This window comes from Festucalex cinctus, chromosome 15, assembly GCF_051991245.1.
Source record: "Festucalex cinctus isolate MCC-2025b chromosome 15, RoL_Fcin_1.0, whole genome shotgun sequence".
Taxonomy (NCBI): Eukaryota; Metazoa; Chordata; class Actinopteri; order Syngnathiformes; family Syngnathidae; genus Festucalex; species Festucalex cinctus.
In genome coordinates, this window is record NC_135425.1 from 16,747,699 (window position 1) to 16,772,995 (window position 25,297).

At 38.4% G+C, this 25,297-nt stretch overlaps 1 long non-coding RNA gene across 1 annotated transcript in view; it reads left to right on the top strand.

Moving 5' to 3' along the window:
- The first annotated feature begins 15,067 nt into the window (after positions 1-15,067).
- Positions 15,068-25,297, top strand: part of LOC144002005 (uncharacterized) — a 95,743-nt gene continuing 85,513 nt past the window's right edge. Inside the window, exons 1-2 of the long non-coding RNA XR_013278645.1 lie at positions 15,068-15,149; positions 15,292-15,374. This is a non-coding gene — a long non-coding RNA (uncharacterized LOC144002005). The remainder of the gene's footprint in view (positions 15,150-15,291; positions 15,375-25,297) is intronic.

Below are 25,297 nucleotides of genomic sequence, written 5' to 3' on the forward strand. Positions count from 1 at the left end.
AGCTCCAAACGACATTGTGGAGTAGTAAAGTCGACAATTTGACTATACGTAGTTGACTACCGGTATTTTGTACAATGCATAGTGTACCCCCTTTGGCACTATGGTCCCTCTCATATTTCAGGCTTGCTAATATGACAGACTTCATGATCCAGACTCACAATTGTGGACGTTTCATTATCTGTCAATCTATCTATCTGTCTAGCTAGTTTGCTAACTATCTCTAGCTACTTAGATTTCTGTTTGCATTGATAGATAACTATCCAGCTAGCTAGCTAAGTATCTAACTGCCCGGCTAGCTAGCTAAGTATCTAACTGCCCAGCTAGCTAGCTAATTATCTAATTGCCCGGCTAGCTAGCTAAGTATCCAACTGCCCGGCTAGCTAGCTAAGTATCCAACTGCCCGGCTAGCTAGCTAAGTATCCAACTGCCCGGCTAGCTAGCTAAGTATCCAACTGCCCGGCTAGCTAGCTAAGTATCCAACTGCCCGGCTAGCTAGTTAAGTATCCAACTGCCCGGCTAGCTAGCTAAGTATCCAACTGCCCGGCTAGCTAGCTAAGTATCCAACTGCCCGGCTAGCTAGCTAAGTATCCAACTGCCCGGCTAGCTAGCTAAGTATCCAACTGCCCGGCTAGCTAGCTAAGTATCCAACTGCCCGGCTAGCTAGCTAAGTATCCAACTGCCCGGCTAGCTAGCTAAGTATCTAACTGCCCGGCTAGCTAGCTAAGTATCTAACTGCCCGGCTAGCTAGCTAAGTATCTAACTGCCCGGCTAGCTAGCTAAGTACCTAACTGCCCGGCTAGCTAGCTAAGTATCTATATCTATATATATATATATATATATATTAATCTAATCTAATCAAATTTCCAGCGAGCTACATATCTGCATTCACATATTTCATGAGTGAGAACAAACCCCAACATGCCAACGGCCGGGATCAAGCCACACGGCCAGTGAGGTGATGGCTCGGCTGACAGACAGCCAGTTAAACAGCCACCTGGCCTGACAGCAGCCGTGCTCAGGTTGAGAACCAGTTGGATCCAACCTGGCAGCCAGAAGTCTGCCAGACAGGAAGCCAGTGGGGAGCCACGGAACGACCTGACAGAAGGTGAGGTGAAGAATGCTTGGTAACAACAGTGGCCAGGTGCTTTATGTCACAGGGTGAGCTGTCCAGGCTGAGATATTAATATCAATGACCTTTATCGGACTCTTCATTTTCCATCATAAGATAGTTGAATATTACATTTTAATCTTTTAATTTGATTGTTCAAATCTGATATAATTATAATCGAGCATGTCACATGTTTGTTTTGCACATACCAATAGCAATATCAGGAAAATGTATAATACCACACATTCAGACAAAAACATGCAATGAGAATCCAAGAAAACATAATGTTAAGAGTTTGTAATTTGTCATTGAGCAGAGAACAACTTAGTTTTACATGCAGCAAAGTTTTCTCTTTGCCAAAATATGTTTGGTTTGTCCCTTGGTTCAGCTCTTTACTTCAGATTTTCGCTCTTGGAAGTAAGGCCACAAAAATCTGTGACATTGTCCCATTTAATGTTCTGCCAGGATACTTTGAACAACAGTGTTGGCAGCTACAGTATGGTTAGTTTTGTTGTCTTTATTTAGAAATTTGTTTTCCAGAACTTGTTCTTGACAACAGAGGACAAAACTTCTGCTCAGTGTTTTATTTCCTCTTTTATTGTTTGTACGATGGATGTTTTCTAGTCCTGGTTTGAATGGAGGAAAGGGAGGCAAAGTGTAGAACTCCTGGCAAGCACACCCTCGTCTTGGCAGTCGATTGGCACAGGTGAGACTTCATTTTAGATAGATAGCAAAAATAACGTGAGTTTTTGCTTCACAATTTACCCTAAAGTGCAATTAATACTAGTATCAAAGTAACATTGAAAGTGGCTTGACTTTAACAGAGCATTGTAATTTTTATTTCCCTTTTCTTGGTTCGATTGACCAAACTCCTAAAATTGTGTAACCTCTTCGATGGCAGTTAAATTTTGGTGATGTAAGAAAACCTAAAAATACACATACAGTATATCTCAAACATTCTTCATCTTTTATACCAGCCAAATTTGATTAGACGAAAAAAATATTTGACATAGAATATTTGTGTGCAGGATTAGAAATCATAATACTCAAGTAATCCAGATTTGAAAGGAATAGAATTTTAACAGAAAATCCCATTTGACTAATTGAGAGGTGTTTCACACGTTCAAATCTCAATCAAATGAGTTTGTAATTTGCTGCAGCATTCATTGCTTTGCATTCAGAAGTTTTAAATTGTTTTACTTTCTTGTGACTTCTAATGTCTTAGCTCATACTTCCTCTTTTTATAAACAATCCAATCCATCCATATGCAACTTGAGTCTCCTAAAAAAAAAAAAAATGGCTGTCACTGTTATCATTTAACTTATTGTTTGTGTGCTTACAAATGAGTTTTAAAAGTCATTTTATTTTTGGCACACACACTCCCAGACAACAACTCCATGTTGGCTTTGGAAGCTGAGGATTTTATTTACAAGACTGTATGCCAAGGAGATGGTTTTCAAGGATAAACGTCATTTCTGATGAATATACAGACGCCTCGTCATCCATCTGCCTTCAATCACAGTGCTAAACGAGGGCGTGCCAGCTTTGACGTTTCCTTTGTCCTAGAGTACGCTTAGACAGCTCAGAATAAACCACTTTTCTCCCTAAAGTGTTCAACATCATGCGCCACTGAGCAATCGGGTTCTGCCTCTGCGCTTCTCTCTTTTAAGTATGTGAAATATGCATGGAATCAGAATTGGACATGTAGTGATCCTTCTTGCTGAAGGTTTTATTTTTCATTTTCATATTTTACAAAGGATTTGGCTTTTTGGGTGTGTGGGAGTCGGCCTGCGGGAACAACCCGATGTAGGTTGGTCAAGTTGGTAATTGTGTATTTTCAACCTTTCAAGATTGTGTTTCTGCAGCAGGAATAATAAAAAAAAAAAACATAAATGCACAGCATACCGTAGTCCTTTTGTGATATCCCTTCTCAGGAGACATTGCCACAGTGTGAAAAGAGCCACTGTTTGCATGTCTTCTGAACAATGTCCCCATCTAACAGAGGTTACTGTTGAGTTAATCACATGCCGCTGTCTGTGGTCCAGACTTCTGACTGTAAGCTGCCAAACCTTTCCAGCAGCTGTTTATGCTGCTCAGAGCTGACTGACTGTGTTACTATCCCACTGTGAGGGCTAGTTAAAAGGCAAAATCAAAACTTGCACAAAATATCTAGATGTGGCATGGAGGAGGCAGATATTCTGTACGGGAAAATTCATAGACCCATTTGATTGCTTTTTGATTGTAAAGGGCCTTGAAATATGCAACTAAACTAAATGTAGACAATTCTATGGATGGGATCGACATCATCAGTTAGACCCGATTTTAGCAAGTCTAAAATGTAGTCAACTTTTTGTCAACAAATTGCCAGATACACCAGTGGGGTGCTATAGAATACGTCAGATTGTCTGTCAAGGCGTGGCACCGTTCACCAAATTCTATTTAAAAAAAACACGGCAAACTGAAAATTGAGATGCCCTCGTTTGTGCACGGGCGCCTGTTTACGAAAATAAGGCCCTAATAGTTGTTTTTGCCCATAAATGTATGTAGGAATAATTGTAAATAATAAGTTATCATACATTTTCTGCAATGAAGAACTGCTTCTGCTTGCAATGAAGAATGCTTTGCTCTGTTCCCACTCACATTCACATAGCCTGGCTATTTGAAGATGACTCAAAAAGCTGAAGAACCACAACATCTAACACAGCAGAATGGTTAGATCCAGTCTGCTGAGGTCGCCTGTTTTCTGTTAAGAAATGATTGAAAACTCGACTTTACATGTACTCAGCAATCTTCCACTGACATGCACAACACATAGACAAACAAGTACATTGTTCCAACTATGCCTTGCATTTGCATTTTTAGGGTTGGAACGCCCATGTAACTAGTGGCATGGAAAACAAAATAAAAAGAGAGGGTGAGGAGAGGAATCTTCAGAGAGTGCAGGAGTGAATTGTATCAGTCAGTTCCTCCCCTCTCTCCTTGCGAGCCCTGAACTGAGTGTTTTCTCCCCTTTTTGTGTCGTGTTTAATAAATGTCAAGGTGAACCCTAACAATGTAACATCCATCTATCATCCAGTTTTCTTAAATGCATGCAAACATACACAAAAACGAAGTGACATCAGAAAAAATGGCAAGATTCAGATGGCCTAGAAGAAACTTGAATTTATAAACAGACAAATATTTGATGGAAAAACCTCTGCTTAGTATCTTGGGCGTGTTTGTTGGATGCAGAACTCAAATGTATGGACTGCTTGCATGGAAGAGCTGGAATAGGAAACCTTGACGTACTGACAAAACTCACAATTCTATGACAGAATAAAGGCCTATTACGATCAATGATTGATCAATGTTCTTCAAAAAATTTCAGAAATATTGTTCTCAGCGAAAAAAATAAATAAATAAAATTTTTAATAATAGCTGACATTAGAACTCAAAAGGTTAAATCACGGTTTCTTGTCAAGCCTCCACGGGTTGTGAATTATTTTACAGCAACTCGCTGATCTGATTGTTCACTCACCTGACTTCTGTTCAGGCTGTCTGGGTTCACTTTTCACCTGGCGATGGTGTGAATTGAGGTTGTCTCGGATTAACTGCTGGCAAAACAGTAATCATACAGAAAGCTCACTGAGACACAATGTTTGTGCTTGCTAAGATCATAGGTCATGTTAACTCACTATTTTTTTTTTTAATGTTTACTTCAGTGGCCTCTTTGCAGGGACCTGTAGTCTTCCCTGGCACAGTTGTCTAGAAAAACCTGCAAGGGCAGAAGGAGATATGGTCGAAACCCGGCAGAGCGCTTTCTAACTATAATTACTGTGTAACAATGCAATTATAACCAGTTACTGTTGTGCAATGACAAATGGAAAAAGCCCTTAACTGCTGTCTGAAGAGAAAATTAAAAAAAAAAAAAGAAAAAAAAAGGATGATCCCATCAACCATAGGTACGCTCAATTGCGTGTTTGTGTTGGAAAAGTTGATTGGTGTGTGTGTGTTTAGATTAGAGTGACAGTGCGTGGGTGTGCCCATTGTGGGCTTGTTAAGTGGGTGACAGTAAATGACAGCTGCTAGGTTGTAAACGGTCTCAAAGCTTGTTAAGGAGTGACCGGTGTTGACAGAGTGATGGGTCTGCCACATCAGTCTTTTACGCACACACATTTCACTCTAACTGTTGTGCATACGCTGGTGCTTGTAGAAGATTTCATGAACAACGATACCATGCTTATGAATGTTGTGGTCTTTCACTGTACAGTATTTTAGCACAGCTCCTTTTTTGCTCCTACTTCATCTCAAATCAATGTAATGGCTTATGTGACAGCAAGTTACCAAAGTTAATTCATGCTGTCAGCAGCCATAAAGCCCCCAGTGAAGGTGAGCAGTCTAAAATAGTTTTTGTCAGGGCACACTTTATAAATATGGGTGCCATCTATTTTTATGTTCCAGCTGTTCCTGACTTGGCTGCCATAACCGCCATTCGTTTTCCAAAATGGGCCTCCAGTTACGGATTTTATAGCAAATGAGACAGTAAACATTTACTCTAAACATCCAGCACTTTCTGAACAACAGCATGGAATGGAATTTACAGAAACGGTCAGACAAATTCAAAATACATAGCTAATGCTAAAAAAAACATCTGGAATTATTTTTGAAATGGTTTAAAGGTTTGATGCAGGATGTCTCCTGAAGAGTCATATATCGTTTTTGTGTTTCTTTAGTTACAGAGGTGCCTTATTTTGTACGTTCTATTGTGAAAGGGAAACAGGATGTTGTTGCATCAGGCACTTCCTGTTTAGCGTGTTGCCAGGTAGCTGATTTGTTGACTGCGCCTCCAAGTCCTGACCAATCAGAGGAGATAACTAGTGATTAGCATTGAGCTAGCTATTTAGCATCTAGCAATTAGCATGTTAGCTCGCGAATGTTAGCATGGTAGTTTAAGTAGCTGTTCTTCATATAGCAGACAAGTGGGGAACAGCATTTATTTTTTAAACATAATGTAAGTGTTTTTATGTGTTAAAGTTTTACAGCTTTGAGTCATTTCTACGATAAAGTGCAAGAATCATCACCAGGTGTTACCATTGAAGGAGTTAACTGTTCTAGCTAGCAGAGACGTAGCCAGGGCTGTTTACATGTCATTGGGAAATAATTGAAATGAAATTTACAATACAATCCTCTCTGACAATGGGAAAAAAAATGCAGTCAACCATTCCAGTTATATTGAAGTTGTTAAATTCAGTGAGAATTTTTTTTTATTGGAATTATTGTGTGAATCTCTCATGTCAACTGCATTTTCTCCGGGCTTTTTGAAATGTTCACTTTTTCTTTCCAATATATTTTTTCGTATGTTATGTTGTCCACAACTAAACCTTTGCCATCACCTCTGATTTCTTATTATTTCAACGTCTCCTCCCTCTTCCACGTCCTTGGCAGTATTTGCTTTTATCTGGTATTGTTTTGGTCAGATTGTCCTCAGATGACTTTGGGCATTGCATTTAAGGTTGTCTGTAAGGATTTAACACAACAAATCTGTTCTGTTCAAATAAGCAGTAGGCAGAAGATTGGGGTAATTTGTGCCACCAAATTGTTTTGGACCAGGATTCTGAAATCATATGATTACAGAATATGGACTGGTTTTATATTTCTTAGATGGGTAGGAATGATTTTCTCCCTCTGATAAAATTCATTTCTGTTGGAAATGGAAAACGTTTCAAACTACAGAAAAGCTTACAGAGGAGCTGTCCATGGTGCTGATTAAGACGTTCTCAATCTGCAAGTTATTTTACAAACATAAAAAAAAAATGCAATCAGAATATTTATCATTTAAGTATTGTTTCTTAATGAGCAGGTATTTAAGGCAAAATTTCATCAGATATATATAGCAAATTTGTGCTGACGTTGCAAAATCAGAATACCGAAATTTGCAAGTTGGACATGACCGAAGAATATTTACTTCAAATTTAGATGGCATATTTAAGTGCTTCTCCCCTTGAAAACAACAACATCAAACAACATGCAATTATTCATTAAGTACCGATTTGTACTCAATAACTACAATCTCCTCCCACATCTCGCTGCAGCTCTTCTTAATGAGCAAAATAAGACAGCGGGCTTGAAAACAACCTTGAATTATTGTCATTGAGTCAAGAAATGCAAACACCTACATATTTCCCCCCGTGTTTATTTCTCCTTTGCACATCCTTCCTGCCAGCTTGTGTTTTGGCACCGCTTCAGATATGAAATAAAGCGAGCGGAGACTCCAACCTCCTGTGCACCGCTGAGAATTAATGGTGCACGAACAAAGGACGTCATCGGTCACGGAGAATAATTGTTTATTCCCACAGATCTGAAACTTTGAGGTAATTGTGTTAAACGGTCACTAAGCTTATACCGTTTTATACAAAGGACACTGAAAAGAGGCTAATTAATTTGTAAATAATGGATCCCAGTGTAATGTTCTTGTGCGAGACTTTCTCAAAGACAACCAAAATAGGAACATTTGCATGCCAGAGTAAAAAGTTATGTCAACCCTTTGTCTGCCGACACTCAGTTGTAATTTAATTAATTAGAACTTGCGACTTAAACTTACGGTTGACTGTAAACGGCTAAAACCAAGCACAATACTCAACTCTCTGCGACAGCAAAACAAAAAGCTGCCGCGTGTGCAGCCGGAAGTTCCGCTTAAACGATAAAATAAATACATAAATAAAAGAAAAATGTCCAAATAAGATTACCTAACGTTTCAAGTTCTATACGGTGTCACAGAATGAATTAAGTTCAAAAGTACCACTGTAATGGAATGCAGACGCTGCCACGCATATGTTTAATTAAAGGACTATCTCTCCATCCTGACTGTCTTAATAACAGAAACAACAATTACAATATTCACTTATTTGTGTGATCTTGGGGACAATAATACTCAGTCTTGGGATTTCAGAGACGAATGTCAACAGACTTCTCCTGGACCACAGCCAGGTGACAACATTCTCTATGCATACAAATGCCAAACTATTTCCAGTCTACTGTTATAAACAAGTTCACTCCATGAATAATAATGTGCATTGCAGAAAATATTAGTAATACACTGTATGGGAATGATCTGAAGTTGATTCTTGTCAGCTTCTTCTATGATGATGATAACTCATTCACACTTAAGGCAAGTTTAAAAATGACCTATTATTTTGCTTTCTAAAAAAAATAAAAAATAAATAAATAAAATTTGAAAAAAAAAAAAAACAATGGATACAGACGTGCACATACACAGGTTGAAGTGAAGTTGGCATCCCACGATAGTCAAACTTTAAATAAACAACATATTATTGATCTATACAATGAGCAGTCAATAAACGGAACTCGTGACAAATTAGCACCAAAAAAAGATTAATTGTCAGCCCGGGGTGCAACGGAAATCAGAGGAGAGAAGAGAAGAGAAGAATGATGATGAAAAAGTTCAAGAAATAAGATTCAGCAACTGTGGGCCGACTCTAAATTATCCTTATAGGTGGAAATGTGAATTGTTTTTCTATTGAACACAAATGGATAGAAATGATTAAGTATTGGCTGTTAACCATGACATACTGACGTATTTATTTTAAAAATAGCTCTAAGGACTTCTGATTTATATTTAATTTTGAACCATAAAAAGAGAATGATTTTAATAATCCACTGTAGGCAGGTTTATTTACGAAGCAATTCCCTTGTGAAGTCTTTCAACTGTCAAATGTGACCCATTAAAGCTTTATGATAGCGCCACCCTCCTGTGCTCAGTATGAGGACAATCATCTTAATGCTTTTAAAGAGCAAAAGCTGCCACTGACCGGCAAGTGTTGATGAGCCTCTGCAGCTCGTAACTGCTAGCCTGCCACTTATGCTCCCCACCAGTCTTATTAAGCAGCAGGGGAAACAATAATAATGATACTTAATACAATTATGTTAAGAAATGTGCCGGCAGGACATCCTTTTGTTGTCTGTGTTAAATATAGAATTCAGATGGCTTGGTCAGTGGTCACAGGTGAGGCAACAGAGAGATTGATTCAAAGGCATGTACAAGGACTATGGCTTGATTCTGTGAGAACAGATGGACAGCACTGTTAGTCCACAATAAAAATCGCTAACTGTACACATTGCATTTCCCTCACCCCCTTAAGGAAAAAAACCCCAAGTCATACTAAGAGGTGGCATCATTGTTGCGGATGCTCATAACTTTATTTGGGTGTGTGCGTTTGTGTGTGCCATCACCAGCATGTGTTCCAAGATGTGTTTCATCGACAGATGGCAAATTGCTTTTTAATTAGCCGTGAAAATATTAATGGCGTTTTTTGATCAATTACTGTGTTTGATGGATAACTCTGCCAAGGGACTCAGGATTACAAAAAACAAACAAAAAAGTAACTTTGTCAACATGTCATTAATTATTAAAAATGGTCAACCACATTTTTGTAAATATGACCCATTGAATGAAGCACATTGGCATTAAGTCTTGCATTGAAGGGTAGAAGAGGGTTCCAAATCTTCATGAATACACAACTTGTTAGTATTATGTCCATCATTGGAAGGGCTGGGAAAATGGCATATAGCGATTCTTGAGTAAAAGCAAAAACAGTAGAAATGAAAGCCACTTAAATAAGTCTTGAAGTGTCACTACACTAAATGTAGTCAAATATTAGGGGGGGGGGGAAAGTGAGTGGTTTGAGTTTTAATGTGCTTCAGTGGTGTAGTCAAAGATCTGCATGTTAGCTAATGAGCGAAGTTAGCTAGCATGTGTTAGCATGGCCATCACACTATTAATATGCCTCAACAAAGTACACATTGGATGGAGAGTGTTTGAATGCCAATATTTGACACAGGTATAAGAGGCTCTTCAGCCTGTAGAAGAGTCTTTCACTCCAATGTATGAGACCAATTCCTGTAAAAACGCCCACGGGTGTGTAACGTTAGCCTTGCTCACCATTGTAGTTGTCTCAGTCACATAGTCGGCAGCAGGCGCTTCCATTTTAAATTCCATCCATTTGTATTGTCAGCGACGATAATATGGTCGGCTATGAGTGCCAGCACGCTCTCACCCATTTGCTGTACAGTGTGAAAATTACAGTTGGCTAAAATAGTCTTTGCCGGTTACTATACACTGGTGGCGGATTTTTGAAGCTCTGCGGGGTGTCGGATTAAAAGCAAGATGAATGCAGACTAAAGTTTTACTTTCCTCTTCACCTCATATGGCACAACCCCTCAATAAAACTACAGTAGTAGTCGTACCGGTGGTAGTAGCTTTGCAGTGGCACCTTTAAAATCCGCATATCACTGTTCAGATTATTTTGTTCACATTAGTGCTCAACAGTTCTGCACAATCACCACAATATCCTCTGGTGACTTCTCTGTGTTTTACTCTAGAACAATTTGGCAGAGCAAAAATTCTTGCAAACATGGGCCTTGGTCGATCATTGTGAAAATAAATGCACCCAAAGAACCACCCTTGTTTCAGTTTTCAAAGCTGGAAACTGTCAACAACAACACAATCGCTTTCGGATCATCCGCCATCTGTAAACAGCTTAAACGGAGAAAAAATAGAATGTTGTTTCCCCCACAAATAAGACGTTATTCTCTGATCTAGCTATTGTTGGCAATGTCAAATGAAAAAGTCCATTTGCACGCATCTGATGGAGCGGGAAGGGGATTTGATTGCATATATACCCTCTTCTAAATATGAAGGATTTATAAGCTTATTTACAGGAAAGGTTCACCCTATGATTACCATAGGGAGCCCATTACTGCCTCTTTTTACTCTGTGATTTATTGCTATCGCCTTGAAATGATGACAGGCATTTTAAAGTGTGAGATGTTCCACTGCATCACAAGTGCCGGTATCCACCTTATCTTGGATGACAGTGAAATAGAAATGAAAATGACTCGGGAGGTTTTGGGGCAACTTTGAATCACCAGTGTCTCAACAAAAACAAAAATATACAATGGATAACAACCACAATGAAAGGAAAACAATCTGATGAGAGTAAAGTCAAAGTGTTCTTGCTATTTTTCTTCCTTTAAGTCAGACCAGTCAAAAAAATACAGAGAGTTTGAGAGGAAATTAATATTAGATCTCACCAGCCAAAAATCCCTGTTTCCTCAACTTGGGTACGTTTGGGAATACACTCCCAGCGCACTTCTTCACTCAGACCATTTGGAAACTCAGAAACATTGTTCAAAGGTCCCCAAAAAACAGCGCACCAATGCCCAGCACATCAAGCAGTACAAGGAAAGTAAATAGTTGAAGCACAAGTTGCTGCTTATCGACAGTGTTAAGAAATTGTGAGCCGAGTGTGCTATTCTTCTTCTTCTTCTTCTTCTTCTTCTTCTTCCTCACTCAACTGTAATCATCTAATATCATTTTGGTATTGCACTTTGAAAGAGATAAATCCACAACAGTCAGTTATATCTGATGTGTCTGGTGTGCTTTGAAAGAAACCCAAAATGCACAAACCACAGTGTCCAAAGCCTCGAACCTTCCATCACCACAACGTGCTGTGAATTTTCCATCTTTCGTACTTCAAAAATAAGCCAAGCAGATAGCGTTTCCACATAAGCTACAACATAATGAGCCAGCTGAATGGGCCGCATTTCTATATCACCTTTCTCCACTAATGACACTCCGAGCTCTTTGCAATATCGCCTCATGGCCTCATTCGCACATATTTAGTGGAGACAACATGCTCATCAGCGGCAACTAGGGTTTGATGTCTTGCTCAAGAACACTTCAACTCTGTCAGCCAATTGCTAGATGGCCACTTTATCTCCCGAGCTATGCTATTTGTGTCCTCTTAAAAGCTAAATCTAGTTTGATGAAATTTCATGCATGGAGGTACATCCGAACTCTCTTTTTGCTTCGTTACAGTTACAACGAATGAGATGAACTCATTTGCTCCCAAAAATGTATAAATACGTTTTTAAATATTACCATGCTCCCAAAGACGCATTTATATATATATTTTATTTTTTTTTATGCTAGAGCATACAGAAGGCTTTGATGCAGCCTGTGAACTGAAGAGAATGTTTGAAGCAATGGTAGTTGTTACAAAAACGGCAGGTGGCAGCAGAGTGTAAGAGATCAACCAGGGCCATGTTGCAGCAAGCTCTTTTTGACAGTTTTCACCAGGAATGTGAATAATGATGAAACTTAGCTATATTCTAATGCTAATTGCGTCAAAACTGAAACAGATAGAAATGTATATATATTTTTCCTGATTAAAGAAGAGACACTAATCTTTATGGTAGGTTCCATGTTTTTATAGCAATAGAACACAATAGTCTGTGGGCCTTGCAAAATCAGTCAAAGTCCAGGAAATGAGACGGGAGCAAAGGGGGTTGCCTCAGTGAAAATGGCTGGGAGTGAATGAGATTAATAAGAATAATGTTAAATCCTATATCTCAAAGACTGCTCCATGACGCTTGTTCTTCCAGAGCATAATTCTACTCAATTTAAATGAGTTAAGCAGTTTCCTTTCATGACTCTTCTTGTTGGCATCTGTGCTATGTACAGACGCAGTTCTTGTAATTACATTGCTATTCGAGGATGCTGTTATTGTATGCAAGTTGATGATGTGTCAAGCAGTGCTGCCCTGTCGCTTCTAATGTTGCGTTACTCCTCACACAAAATTATTGCGGTATCAAACAAAGTACAAAAGGCTAATTATGACTACGCATAGCCCGGACTTGTCTTTTACCATCCACGCAGGGCTAACAAGGCCTCCTCCTCATTAAGGCTCCAGGCCAGTAGCCCCTTGTCAGCTAACAAGGCAAATGAAGAAGGCAGCCTCTGACTGAGCTTGGGAGGTTGGAGGTTGGAGATTCAGTTGTTCTGTTCCGCACAAAGACAGCGGGCCAAAGTTCGACTGACCCAAGTGAGGCGCCTCTGTACCGTATTACAACCCGAAAGACAGTAATCATGCTGATAGGTTGACATGTGCACGCACTTCGTGTGAGGTTAATTAGCCTTCCTGACGTATTGCTCTGACGGATCAGGCAAAGGAAATGCGGCAGTATAACAATAATATACGAAGACAGTGATCCGACTGGAAAGAAATGTAAAAGTACAATTTAAATAAATGAGACAGTGGTGACCCAATTATGGAAACAAAAATTGACTGTACTAAATCTCTTTAACAGATCGTGAGATGACCCCCATTAACTCATTCACTCCCAGCCATTTTCATTGAAGCAACCCGCTTCGCTCTCGGCTGTTTTACTGGATTTTGACTGATTTTTCAAGGCCCACAGAATATTGTGTTCTATTGCTATTGCTAAATACATGGAACCTACCAACCTACTCCCTTCTTTCATCAGGAAAAAAAGTACATTTCTTTGGTATTTCCGTTTTGCAACAACTACCATTAGAATATAGCTAACAAATCTGTTTAAAAGGGGAAAACAGCATGTTGCAACTTGGTCCTGGTTGCTCTCTTTTACTCTGCTGCCACCTGCTGGTCCTTTTTGTAACCTTTTAACTACCATTGCTTCAACTGTTCTCTTCAGTTCAGAGGCTGCATCAAAGCCTTCTGTATGCACTAGCATAAAAAAAAAACACACAAAAACAAACGTATAAATACGTCTTTGGGACACTGGTAATATTTAAAATAGAACGTATTTATACGTTTTTGGGAGCAAATGAGTTAAGTGTATTTTCCTCATTTTAAATTAACCTTACAGTAATGGTAATGAGTACAGTTACAGTATGACTGATAGGAAGCTAGCATCCAAGCACTTCTTATTTTTTAAATTAAAACAAATTGGTGGACCAGAATCTAAGGACAGACTTTGGAGGATCCATGATATGACAGGTGTCAGAAATGTTCCAGGACTGGCGTCACAAAAAATGTTTTTTCCCCTTTCACTCTAATTGGAAGAATCCAACATCACCAAGGGCGAAGAAAGCAAGCCAGTCTAAGTCTAAAGCCAAAGTCATGTTGATTGCATTCTTCGATGAAAGGGGTATTGCCAGGGTGAGATAATCAACCTGCTGTGTTTGCCACATTCAGTGCATGAACAGAAGTGATAGTTGTGGCAGGACAACTTATGTATGTTTCAGCATGACAACATTGCTGCTCACACTGCCCTGAGCAAGCTCACGGTGTAATCAAGGGGGCCGGTTTTGAAGATGTGGATGAAATCAAGATGGAGCTGATCCTGGAAGAATGCTTCCAGGATTGCATTAGTCGAAGTTCTAGCTTGTAAATTCACACAAATCGCTAATTATTGTCCTGAATTTTCTATGTTATACCAAAGATGCAAAAATACGGTATTTTTGTTGTATTTACGTAAATGACAATAAGTGATCCAATAATAGTGATGTTTCCCAATCTTATGTCCAACAGTGATATATAAGACGTGTGTACAAATATATTAACTCATTCACTCCCAGCCATTTTCACAGAAGCAATCCCGTTCACTCCCGGTTGTTTTACTGGATTTTTACTGATTTTGCAAGGCCCACAGAATATTGTGTTCTATTGCTATAAAAGCATGGAACCTATCAAAAGAAAGATTAAAGTCTCCTCTTTCATCAGGAAAAAAAAGTATGCAGTTTTGCAGCAATTAGCATTAGAAGAGAGCTAAGTTTCATCAGTTTTCACAAATCTATTTAAAATTCTGAGTAATTGAGCTTTTTTTTTCTACATGGCCCTGGTTGATCTCATTTGCTCTGCTGCCACCTGCTGGCCATTTGTGTAATAACTACCATTTCTGCAACCGTTCTTTGCAGTTGAGAGGCTGCATCAAAGCCTTCTGTATGCTCTAGCATAAAAACAAAACAAAACAAAAAAACGTATAAATACGTCTTTGGGACAGTTCGAACATAAAAAACGTATTTATACGTAATTGGGAGCAAATGAGTTAAACATCAACAGACAAGCAACATCACATCAACAAGCTGTCACCAGATATTGCTAAGCCTGTGACATTTTTTTTTTTTTTTTTTTTTTTAGGCAACCGGACAACTTCTCTTGAGCCCCCATACGGCGAAAGTGGCAGACCTTAATGAGCGTGCGATCCAAAGCAAGATAAAGTAAGGCAACATAAGATTAACTTTATTGATTCCTAAAGGGCAGCCATTGCGGTGGGGGAAATTGAGTCATTACAGCAGTATAGGCTGGCTGTATGGGATGGAGGAGAGAGTAAATAGACTAACAGGGCGTTGTATTGTGCAGAGAGAATAGCCTGCAAACACCCGTCGGCCCCGGCCCATTGCAAGGGAGAGCGGCGCTGGCAGCACAACAATGTCATCCTCAAGGTAACTTCATCAAGCGCTTTCAAACATGGGAGGCCGCGCACGGTTGGTGCGAGGTGAAGGGCATCTTTATTTTGGCACGATGACCAAAAAGTTGTCGTATTTACTGGTTCGCCTTTATGCATCCATAAACGTTTTCATCATATAATATCCTGCATCTGAACTGAACAACTAATCATTTTGGGGTTGTTCAAGAGATTTGCTGTACTTTTTAGGTCCGAATGAATTGCATAAAATGACAAATTTTTAATTGTAATTAATCACATGACTTCAATAGTTAATTCACGACTAATCACAAATCTGTTCTAGATGTACAATGAAATGTACACTATATTTTTCCCTAGGTTTTTATACCCTTGTTAACATTAACGTGGCAAAAAATGTTAAACTAATAGAAAGATGGGCTACACTTTTAGTCATTGATACATAATTTCATAATAATTCATAAAATTGAGTTAAAATTAAAAAGATGTACTGTAAAACAAAAAAGAAGGTGGGATATTGTGTTGAGGTCATTTTTCTGCCACGAGATGGCATAATTGCATTTGTATTACAAATGCAACATCTTACAAATTTTGTAAGATGTTGGTGACAGGTGAGTGCATTTTTTCTTTTCATATTATGGGCTATCTAATCTTGAACATGAATGAACTCTTGTGAAATTCTGCACATTTTTAAAATTGTAAAATACAACTTGACTCCAGTCTCCACCAATATATGCATTATTATTAATTTTATTACTGATAAATTTTGACGTGTATGTGTGCTGCGTTGCTACTGGAATTCCCCCGATACAGGCTTTCCAAGTAAGGAGTCCTCATTAATCTCGCCTGAAAAAAATAGTGGTTATAAAAGCTTGTATAAAAAAGAAAAATAATGTGATTATTGTGATTACCATGTGAAAATATGTCTTATTGTGAAACTCACAGATTGTGTTGAGAGAGGAAATGAGGACGTTCGGGGGTTGAGATGAAGTGAGTGCATGATGGTGATGATAGCCTCGAGCTAGCAAAAAAGTGTAGGATGCTAATTGTGTATGTGTCTCTCCCTGCATCTTCACGTGTATTCAGAATGATTTTCTGAGTTACTCTGTCTTGAGTAACTCACGTGGGAAGCTCATTTGGCGGTGATGCTGTCATGTCAATTGAAATGAACGACTCCTCGCTATTATGCATTGTTATTGCCGCTCTAGATGATTCATAGCCACATAATCTTACACCAACTGTTGCTGTCCATTGAAAAACCACACGTGATTCCTTTTTCTCGGGTGCAATAAAACAGCAGCATATTTCATAAAACACTGCAGAAAGAGTTATTAGCACTGGAAGCATTATATCTTTACAGTACATGTAGCTACAGCCGAGGCAAAAGTACTCTTGTCCCAGCATCCCAATGTATACAATACGTCAATCACACAGTTATCATAGCGATTCATATGATTAACCCATTAAAAGGGAATCTACCTGCTAAATTCCTTTCGTATTTACTTCCAAATTTACATTTGGGTTCACATTCACAGCCGCATCTAAACGGTAGAACTGACTACTATTTAGAATCCATAATGTAAATGTGCTCTAAAGTGGAGGTACGTTTTTTTGAAGGACAGTTTTAGCAATGAACCGCATACATTTCTATGAGAACAGTCTGTATCTTTCCTTTTCAGCTTTTCATTTTGCTAGGATGGAACTGTCATTATCCGCCATTACCCTGTGTTCTATAATTAACCACAGGGTCATCTTACACATGACAAGGAAAATGGCTTCTAAATGATATAATTTAATTGCATGAGATTTTTGTGATGAACCATTTACCCACTATTATCATTATCCATTAAAATAATGAATTAGTGTTGCACAATGTTACGGTTACCCTTGATATAATACCACTTTGATTCAGTGATGTTATTGTTTTACTTAATCATCATAGACCTGTGCCTATGTGATTTTTTTTCATTGAGTAAATAGGGAATGAAACAAGGCATTGTGCGTTATAACTCACTCTTATCACCAATATTACTATGATTTAATTGGCATGCTCAATCATAAAACTAGAGGACGCTTCTACTATAAAATTATGAATATTTTATAGTGTGTTATACTTTTGATTGACTACAGTTTTGATTGAGCAGAATTATGCATATACAAGCAATTAAAAATCTCCTTTTAAAAATATTTGTTCCATTTAATCTATTTTACTGCCATTAAAACGATATTTTGGTATCAATGTTTTTATGATACGTCACAACCTAGAATATTCTTTACATTTATATATTATACACATCTAAAAGTAGTTATAGTGGTAATTTCATGCAAAAAAAAAAAACAATCTGTCCTTTCTTCTTTGACATGCTGAGGCAGTGCTGAACACAAAAATGGCGCCATGAGCATTGTTCGTGACAAATTTTCCAAACCGAGCTAATTAGCTGGCTTGTCAGCACTGTTGGTGCTCCCCTAAAACAAGACAGACTGAAGAGACAAGCATGTAAACAACATTACAACACTGATGCAAGATACACGTGTTCATTAAAAAGAAACTTCATGCATAGTGACTTTTGAAACTTAGTGACAGTCATCAAGTAGTCCTGTATGTTAAAGGGAAGATAACTAAAATATTTCTAACCAGTGGTAGCATGGTTGACAAGTGGTTCTGAATTGTATGGCTACCCTACTCGTGATGGTCGCGTGTTCATGCGAGGTACTCAGACTTATCATAAAGTCCATCAAGACAATGAAATATATGCCAAATTGTTGGCTCATCTTAGTCTGTGTTGTTCCATGCTCTTTAAAAATGGGACATTGTCAGTCAAAACTAAACATTTTCTTTGTAAAGGCAGAACTTTGAAACAATTACTTGAAAATCAGTTGAGTAACATCCGTCTGCCTGGAGCAGACAGTCCCAAAAGAACCTATTTAAAGAGGCCGCAAAGAGACAGGTGACAAATTGTCTGCAAGATTCCCTCAATTTGGGGAGACTGTGCATTGAACAACAATGGTCCATGTAATGATTCACTATTTCCAGCTCTGTGGGAGAGTGACAAAGAGAATCCATTCACAACAGTTTGCCAGGGGGCACACAGGAGAGACTCAAATCAAGCGGAAGAAACAAAAGTCGAATCCTTGGGGAAAACCTTGGGTCTGAAGCAGGAGAGTGGAAGACAATAGGCCTGAGCGTGCGCCACCAAGGCTACTTTCATTTTGCAAGAATGAGAATTTCCATTCATTCTCATGGCAACAATTAAGGTCTTTGGTATTGCTGATCAATTTGGAGATAAAATGTGGTTTTCACTTTGAATCATACATTTTTTTTTGTGGTAAAGTTGAACTTCAATTATGGATTAGTGTTGTAACCAGTATGAAGGAACAACATATCCAAACCTATACCACTAAATCCCATGTTTCTTTACAACCACTTACACCACGGATGCAATGTTTCAGTTTTGTGAGTTGGAAATGTACTCCCTGGAAATATGAATATTTATGACTATTTTCGTACAACAGTCTCTCATCCCACCTTTCCAAAGGTGGCCTATGGAGTTACAGGAGTGCCAAAATTAATAGAAAATACTAACACAATCAATAAAAGAGAAAATCAATCAATAAAAAAGAACATTTTCCAATGCAGATATATAAATACATTCAATAAAAGAGAATATTTACTTATGTAGACATAAAACGGCATTCAATAAAAGAACATTTACAAATACAGACATACAAAGGCATTCAATAAGAGAACATTTATTCTTATTAATGTTGGCACTCCTGTGACTCCATAGTCATAGGAGTGCCAAAATTAATAGGAAATACAAAGACCATTAATAAAAAGAAGATTTACAAATGTAGTCATATGAAGGCAATCAATAAAAGAGACAATTTACAGATCCAGACATACAAAGGGCATTCAATAGAAGAGAACATTTATAAAAGCAGTCATATAAAGACAATCATGAAAAGAAAACATTAACAAATGCTTTCATCATTTGGCTTTTGCTTATTCTGTTTTGTTTTTGCATGGACTTGAATGCCTCACGTCTCAGAAAAACAAATGCCCCGCCCATAGCAATGGCCTTGGGCAGACCATTTGGTTTTACGATTGCGTGCATGTCAAGTGTTTTTTTGGAAATAAAGCCCCGCCCCTAATCTGTCCAGCCAGCTAGTTGATACCCAATCACACGATTCCCCACGGTTGCTCACCGTGTGACCGCAAGTAGCGTCATTTGTGGCATATGTGGCATTTCACTGAAGAGATCGAAAATAACATGAAAACACTATGGAGAAATCAATGTATTCAAGTTTGGCTTGCTTAGCAAGTGGCAATGTAAGATGGCCGCCATGCATACTGTACTTCAAAAATTTCTTGTGAATAGAAAATGCACACAACACAAACCAATATTCCGTTTAAAGGAGGTACCCCGATAGCGTTTACAAGACCAAATATTTAGGGGAGAAAAGGGTAATGACAGATTAGTGTTTTGGCGAGTTTACATGGCCTTTCAAAACCCCAATATTACCGAAATATGGATTTAAAAGGGTTATTGACTGTATTTAAATGTAGTCATAGCTTTCCTGGTGGTGCAGCATCGGACTTTTAAATCTGTAAATGTAAATTTGTGATAGCCATGAACTGAGAATTTGGCGGAAAATGTAGCCATGGACTAGTGGGATCATTTTTGGGAAATGAAAAGTTTCCAAACTGGGGGTTCCCAACGGGCACCCTTACCCTCAGTTTGGAAATTCTCCCAGCACGCCTGGCCAAAATGGGCTCGTGTCAAATGTGTCCAGAAAGATTTTGCAACAGTTGCTGACCTGAAAAATTGGAATGATGTGCCAAGTCTGGCCAAGGCCCCTGGTGTGGATTTGGAAGTTTACTGATTGTCCTGGTGGAAGCAGGCCGATAGAAGCACCATCTGGAAGCAGCTTTTTGTTGTAGCCGCGGTCCTGAAAAACTGGCCAAATACTGCATAGCCCACTTGGGAAAATAGTATTGTTGCCATTTTTGGGTCTGGCCAGGTTCAATGATTTGGGGTTGAAAGGGTTCCTTGCGTTTCTGCCAGAAATGGGTCTATCGCTGTGCTGTCTGGAAACGTCATTTTTTTTTTTAGATCCAGAAATACAGACACACACATACACCCACACTTCATTTATATTCCAACACAGCTGTCACCTCAGAAATGACTAAAAGACAGTGAGGCTTCCTTGCACTGTCTGCTTTTGAAAGGGTCAACTAAGGTTCCGTCTTCCAATTTTTGACAACCCGTCTATCTTAAATGCCGTTGTCCATTCTTGTCCGCTTCATTCAACTGCATGCAAAGTTTCCATAAGGAAAGCGCGGGGTGTGGAACGTTGACAGCTGTATGGATCGATGATTGACAGTGCATCAAAGATAGAAGTTTGAAAATTGGACCACAAATTAAAAGCCACACTTCAACATGCAGTTTTGTCTGTGGGCTCCAAAATCGGAATACTCAATAGATTATCCTAACTTGTCAGCATACTGTAACTGTGAAGATTTCATTCACACATTTACACAACATTCTCAGATCATCTGCTGGGATAGATGAAGGTTTGAGTCATTTCAAATCAAGTTGTATAAAACACAATTTCCCAAATTTCACTGGCTATTCATCTCTCAGCCATAAATGTTTATTTTGTTGACTTAATTTCAGTACATTTAATTAACTCTTTTACTGCCACACGTTATCCAAAAAACAACCCCGACCGTGCCAGCCGATTTCAATCAATTTAACTAATATTGTGTACTTTTACTACATAATCCTGGTGGGTACCACATGAAAGATTGCGTTCCATTCTCTCAGTATGTTTCTAACTTATTCTGTTCTTTAGTAATCACCATTTGAAAATATGTAATTTGAGAAAACAAGCTTTTTTGTGAAAAAATACATTTTCGCCACAGTACTTTTGACACTAATATATATATTTTTTTGTTTGGTGACGCTCTGTGAATTTGATTAAATGTAACAAAGGCTTTGATCATTCATGTCATCCTTGAAAACGTTCTATTTTGTCAGATTTGGTCATGTTTCACTGTAATTTTATACACCTTGAGCCCATTGAAAAGAGATACAATGCTGCCATCTGCTGGCCATAGTAAGTGGGTGTTTTTTGATTCCGCAACCTATTGACCAGGCAGCGCTGCACTTAACACTTCACATTGATTTAAAAAAACAAAAACAAAAAAAAACAACAAAAAACATAGTTGACATAATTTAACGTTTATGGCGGCATACATCGTGATTTTAGTCATCGTTATTAAACGTTTTTGGCAGTCAAAGGGTTAAAAACATGCATACATAGAACACATTAGAATCGGCTGTAGGCCAACCATCCATCAATCAGTTTAGCGCTGTTGAAATGTCAACCAAGTTAGCTTTTACCTTTTGCTAAAGTAATAGCACAACCACCAGTCACCAGATTGACAAGTTAGAAATAGTTCCCGGTGAGAATTTATTCTATATTTGATTTTTAGCAAAAGCATATTGTCCGGGTTTTTAATTTTGAAAATCTGGTCGCACTAACTTTTGTGGTGTGTAGAATACACTTGAAACCCTCCCACACGTGTAGATCACAGGAATTTTTCAGATTCTTGTCACAGCTATTCTCTGGAGGATATCACACAACTTTGGTTTTTACCATAGCAGGCTTTTGTCCTGATAGAGTTGTCATTCTTGTCAGTGCTGTCCCCCACCTGACCGCCATGCTTGCGTGATAGGGAAGAATCTCTGCATGATGTCTGCCATCTGGAGTTCAGAGCCTTTCATCATCACTCCACCTGCTTGTGAAATTGCAGCTGCATCCTGCTTTATCCGCAGTGGCCTCCAGTGACCATTTGCTAAGTCTCGACACCTCTACATCCAGGGCCATAGCATACAATCTGTTGGCTCTGTCACCAGTCAAGAGGAAAAAAAAAAAAAAAAAATCTTACTTGATGGGGGCGGTATGTTCCATTTGTGAAGAATACTAGTCAAATTTAGCAACCTTTGTCTGCCTTCTCCAATAAATGAGATTCCATTCATTTTACAAAATGAGCCCTTTCCCAATTTAGGCTAACTATTCCGATCTACCCTCAAATGTATAAATTGCATAATGTCACCCAATCCCCATCTCAAACTTTGGTGAGTTCATCGCACCAACCAAAACAACATCTGCCAGAGTGTTTAAATGCTGTAATGACTGTAGGGGGGATGAACAACCCCAATCATCTCCATAATCTCACACCCAAAACCCACAAATAAAACAACGAAAAACAGCTTGTTTTGTTCAACAGCTGTGCGCTACAACTGTTGTATTTCAATTATTGCATTGAAATAAGGTGTATTGAGTGTCTTAGGTGACCTTTCATTTCAGTAATTGCATGCTAAAGGTTAATGTAAACGCTGGATTGGCATTGAGTGCAGTACATACTTCCCCTGAGCCAGAACAATCCAAAACATGATTGATGTCTGACTCATTTGACTGAAAAATTGTGACGTGACGGACTATTCAGATTGAGTACTGCAGAGACAGTTATTACAAAGTGTATCAAAAGTTGTGGTTATGGTTAGCTAGTTAGTTAGCTATTTAATTACTAGCTAATTAGCTATCTAGCTTTGGTTACATTGATGCAGTTAATTAGGGATAGTTGTTTTTGTCAGTTGATTAACTCATTCACTCCCAGCCGTTTTCACAGAAGCAGTCCCGTTCGCTCCCGGCTGTTTTACTGGATTTTGACTGATTTTGCAAGTCCCACAGAATATTGTGTTCAATTGCCTTAAAAGCATGGAACCTACCAGAAAGAAAGAAAGAAAGATTAGTCTCTTCTTTCATCAGAAAAAAAAGGATGTTTCTATCTGTTTCCGTTTTGCAGCAATTAGCATTAGAAGAGAGCTAAGTTTCATCAATTTCACACATCTATTTAAAATTGTAAGTAATTTAGCTTTTTTTTCTAGATGGCCCTGGTTGATCTCCTTTGCTCTGCTGCCACCTGCTGGCCGTTTGTGTAATAACTACAATTTCTGCAACCGTTCTTTGCAGTTGAGAGGCTGCATCAAAGCCTTCTGTATGTTCTACCATAAAAAAACAAACAAAAAAACCCCCGTATAAATACGTCTTTGGGACACTTACAACATAAAAAAAAAACGTATTTACACGTTATTGGGAGCAAATGAGTTAAGATTAGTTGGGCTTTCGGTTAGTTGGGTTTAGTTATGTTGTTAGTTAATGTTAGTTGCGTTTCGTCAGTTAATTAGTGTTACTGTAGTTGGGGTTGGTTAGTTAGTTAGTTAGTTGTGGCTATGGCTAAGGAACATTTTCATCTAGTTCTGTAACTCCCCATTTATTATTTTCCGAGCAAATGCACTTATTTGCCAAGAACCTGGGGACTTGGAATATGAATTTGTCCATTTCTATTTGTTTCCAGCAATTCTGGCTTATGTGATCTAATCACAGAAAAGTGCCAGTTTGAGACTGTTTTCACATTCGGTTTGTTCTGTTGATAGGAAAGGGCATTTGTGTGTGTTGTTTTGCTGTCAACACTTTAATGACACTGGTTGATTGGAGGCAACCTGTCGCTTTCTTTTCAAAGACCAATTCAAAGAATACATTTCAAATATGATGTATTCCCTGTTCTTATATACTTAAGTGAGTTCAAATTGTTCTAACCACGCATGCCAGGCAGGCTGGCTTGTTTGAGCAGCAAGCCTAATTATCATAAAGCATTTATATTTTGAATGTGTTCCAGAGTGTGATTTAACAAGTTGATGAGGAGGCGCAGACATGACCTGACCTCCAAATTACATCCCATTAGAAATAGATTACGGCGAGTGTTTGTGAATGCTCAACAAGATGCCACATTAAACGTCTTGGTAAACAAAGAGAAACTAAACTAAATCTAAACCCAAAAGACCATTTCACAGTTCGGATTCTGTCAAGGTTGACTTTGTTTTTCTTCTGAGATTATTGCTTGATCTTTTTTGAACTATTTGTCTCAATTTAGAATCTATGATTATTAAATACCCAGTCAGATTCCAAATTCTGAAACCCGCAAATGTGTCAAAATATGTTCCGTTTTTGTTAACCCGAAAGGTTAATTAGAAATGTTTAAAGAAAGCGTGTCAAGCCAGGTTTGGGTTATAGTTAAACACAATAGTGTGCAGAATGTCAGAGAAAATGTACTCTTTGAAGGTAGAAAGTGCTGGCTTCAGTACAATGTTTTCAACATTCCAACTAACAAGGGCATTGCTGCTGCAGGGAGTTTGCAGAACTTGTCCTGTTGAACTGACTCAACTTTTTGTATAGTTGAATGTACTGACAAACATGAACTTCAACACAATCTATGCCACAAATGTCATTTGGAAGCTGTGGACTATTTCACACAGGCAAATTCTAATGCTGGTTGAAAACACTAATTAATTTTATCTAGAAATCTGATTTTTCACGTTTAAGCGCATATTCTGTAAAGGTCTGTCCCCTTGGGCAGTGCAATGCACATCCACTCTGCTCTTATCAAAACCTTAATGATGTTTAATTTAAGAAAGAAGAGCAGATCTAAATGTCTGCATAAACACAAGCTCCCCGTGTGGATAATATAAGAGTTTTATTATGGTAGGACGCCAAAGTGGAACAAGAAAAACAAGCAGAAAAACAAACTGTTGGCAATATTTTGCACTCAAATGCTATATTAAGATGAACACTTGATGTATGTAAAGTGCTACACAAATAAAGCTTGATTGAGGTTTGAAGAGGGGCTGCATGATTTTCAGTTAATACAGTGACTTAAAAATAATAATATATATATATATATATATATATATATATATATATATATATATATATAAAACCAACGGAGAGAAACAGACATGATGAACAACATTTAAAAAAAACGGTTGTTCCCCCCAAAAGGCCACGTTTATCTTGCTTTAGTGTTCTGTCAAT